Here is a 3,879-nt window from a genome sequence, read left to right on the forward strand (position 1 = left end):
TGTCTTCCAGTTACCACTCACACCCATACACCCACTTACCTTCAAAAATTCAACATCTCTTCCCCACCCAACCCACCCATATGGCCGAATACACACAGCCATCCATCTCCTCCATATCCTCTTCTTCTTCTATTCTTTCTTCTTTTGCTCGAGGGCGAGCAACATTCTAAGTTTGGTGTGGTAAAAAGCATAGCTTTTTTGTTTTTTTTTCCATAACCATTGATGGCACCTAAGGCCAGAGAAGCCTCTAGAAAGAGGAAAGGGAAGACAAAAGCTTCCATCAAGGGTCTATAGCTCAGTGGTAGAACATTTGACTGCAAATCAAGAGATCCCTGAGATACCTCAGGGGATACATTTTCTTCCACACAATTATTGGAAGCAACTAAGGGTGGAACATCAAGAGCACTCCATCATCCTTCATGAAATCAGAGAAGATCTAAAAGCAATGAAGGAGGAGCAGCAAAGACAAGGAAGAGACATAGAAGAGCTCAAGGACATCACTAAGGTGGACTCATTCCTTGTTCTTACTTTCTCTGTTTTTCGTTTTCTATATTATGTGCTTATCTATGTTTGTGTCTTCATTACATGATCATTAGTAGTTAGTAACTTTGTCTTAAAGTTATGAATGTCCTATGAATCCATCACCTCTCTTAAATGAAAAATGTTTTAATTCAAAAGAACAAGAAGTACATGAGTTTCGAATTTATCCTTGAACTTAGTTTAATTATATTGATGTGGTGACAATGCTTCTTGTTTTCTGAATGAATGCTTGAACAGTGCATATGTCTTTTGAAGTTGTTGTTTAAGAATGTTAAAAATGTTGGCTCTTGAAAGAATGATGACTAGGAGACATGTTATTTGATAATCTGAAAAATCATAAAAATGATTCTTGAAGTAAGAAAAAGCAGCAAAGAACAAAGCTTGCAGAAAAAAAAAAGAAGAAAAAAAAAATAGGCGAAAAAAAAAAAGAAAAAGAAAAAGCAAGCAGAAAAAGCCAATAACCCTTAAAACCAAAAGGCAAGGGCAAATAAAAAGGATCCCAAGGCTTTGAGCATCAGTGGATAGGAGGGCCTAAAGGAATAAAATCCTAGTCTAAGCGGCTAAACCAAGCTATCCCTAACCATGTGCTTGTGGCGTGTAGGTGTCAAGTGAAAACTTGAGACTGAGCGGTTAAAGTCAAGGTCCAAAGCAAAAACAAAGAGTGTGCTTAAGAACCCTGGACACCTCTAATTGGGGACTTTAGCAAAGCTGAGTCACAATCTGAAAAGGTTCACCCAATTATGTGTCTGTGGCATTTATGTATCCGGTGGTATTACTGGAAAACAAAGTGCTTAGGGCCACGGCCAAGACTCATAAAGAAGCTGTGTTCAAGAATCATCATACTGAACTAGGAGAGTCAATAACACTATTCGAAATCTGAAGTTCCTATAGATGCCAATCATTCTGAACCTCAATGGATAAAGTGAGATGCCAAAACTATTCAAGAGGCAAAAAGCTATAAGTCCCGCTCATATGATTGCAGCTATGTTTCATTGATTGTTTGGAATTTATAGTATATTCTCTTCTTTTTATCCTATTTGATTTTTAGTTGCTTGGGGACAAGCAACAATTTAAGTTTGGTGTTGTGATGAGCGGATAATTTATACGCTTTTTGACATTGTTTTTAGTATGTTTTTAGTAGGATCTAGTCACTTTTAGGGATGTTTTCATTAGTTTTTATGTTAAATTCACATTTCTGGACTTTACTATGAGTTTGTGTGTTTTTCTGTGATTTCAGGTATTTTCTGGCTGAAATTGAGGGACTTGAGCAAAAATCAGATTCAGAGGTTGAAGAAGGACTGCTGATGCTGTTGGATTCTGACCTCCCTGCACTCAAAGTGAATTTTCTGGAGCTACAGAACTCAAAATGGCGCGCTTCCAATTGCGTTGGAAAGTAGACATCCAGGGCTTTCCAGCAATATATAATAGTCCATACTTTGGCCAAGAATGGACGACGTAAACTGGCGTTCAACGCCAGCCTTCTGCCCAAATCTGGCGTCCAGCGCCAGAAAAGGATCCAAAACCAGAGTTGAACGCCCAAACTGGCACAGAAACTGGCGTTCAACTCCACAAATGGCCTCTGCACGTGCAACACTCAGGCTCAGCCCAAACACACACCAAGTGGGCCCCGGAAGTGGATTTATGCATCAATTACTTACTCATGTAAACCCTAGTAGCTAGTTTATTATAAATAGGACCTTTTACTATTGTATTAGGCATCTTTGGTCTCAGTTTTAATCCATTGTTCATCTTAGGAGACTATTGATCACGTTTTAGGGGGCTGGCCATCTCGGCCATGCCTGGACCTTCACTTATGTATTTTCAACGGTAGAGTTTCTACACTCCATAGATTAAGGTGTGGAGCTCTGCTGTTCCTCAAAGATTAATGCAAAGTACTACTGTTTTCTATTCAATTCTTCTTATTTCGCTTCTAAGATATCCATTCGCACCCAAGAATATGATGAAGGTGATGATTATGTGTGACGCTCATCATCCTTCTCCCTTATGAACGCGTGCCTGACAAACACTTCCGTTCTACATGAAATAAACTAGAATGAATATCTCTTAGATTTCCTAATCAGAATCTTCGTGGCGTAAGCTAGAATGACGGCGGCATTCAAGAGAATCCGGAAAGTCTAAACCTTGTCTGTGGTATTCCAAGTAGGATTCAATGATTGAATGACTGTGACGAGCTTCAAACTCGCGATTGTGGGGCGTTAGTGACAGACGCAAAAGAATCAATGGATTCTATTCCGACATGATCGAGAACCGACAGATGAATAGCCGTGCTGTGACAGAGCATGTTAGCATATTATTCACTGAGAGGAGGGGATGTAGCCACTGACAACGGTGATGCCCTTGCATAAAGCCAGCCATGGAAAGGAGTGAGACTGATTGGATGAAGGTAGCAGGAAAGCAGAGGTTCAGAGGAACGAAAAGCATCTCCATTCGCTTATCTGAAATTCCTACCAATGATTTACATAAGTATCTCTATCCCTATTTTATTAATTAATATTCGAAAACACCATTATCACTTTATATCTGCCTGACTGAGATTTACAAGGTGACCATAGCTTGCTTCATAACAACAATCTCCGTGGGATTCGACCCTTACTCACGTAAGGTATTACTTGGACGACCCAGTGCACTTGCTGGTTAGTTGTATCGAAGTTGTGACAAATTATGAGTGTGTAATCATGATTACACGCACCAAGTTGCTCACGTTGCCAGGGATTGTTCGAGCCTGGACATCACAATTTCGTGCATCAACCTCTAATTGGGGACTTTAGCAAAGCTGAGTCACAATCCAAAGGGTTCACCCAATTATGTGTCTGTGGCATTTATGTATCCGGTGGTAATACTGGAAAACAAAGTGCTTAGGGCCACGGCCAAGACTCATGAAATAGCTGTGTTCAAGAATCATCATACTAAAATAGGAGAATCAATAACACTATCTGAATTCTAAGTTCTTATAAATGCCAATCACTCTGAGCTTCAATGGATAAAGTGAGATGCCAAAACTGTTCGGAAGCAAAAAGCTACTAGTCCCGCTCATCTAATTAGAATCTGAGCTTCACTCAAAAACTCTGAGATATTATTGCTTCTCAACCTACTAGTCTTCTATTTTATTTGTCTAGTTGCTTGAGGACAAGCAATAGTTTAAGTTTGGTGTTGTGATGAGCGGATATTTTATACGCTTTTTGGGGTTAATTTCATATAGTTTTTAGTATGTTTTAGTTATTTTTTAGTTTATTTTCATTAGTTTTTAGGAAAAATTCATATTTCTGGACTTTACTATGAGTTGTGTATTTTTCTGTAATTTCAGGTATTTTTCTGGCT

The sequence above is a fragment of the Arachis hypogaea genome, chromosome 16 (assembly GCF_003086295.3).
Source record: "Arachis hypogaea cultivar Tifrunner chromosome 16, arahy.Tifrunner.gnm2.J5K5, whole genome shotgun sequence".
NCBI lineage: Eukaryota > Viridiplantae > Streptophyta > Magnoliopsida > Fabales > Fabaceae > Arachis > Arachis hypogaea.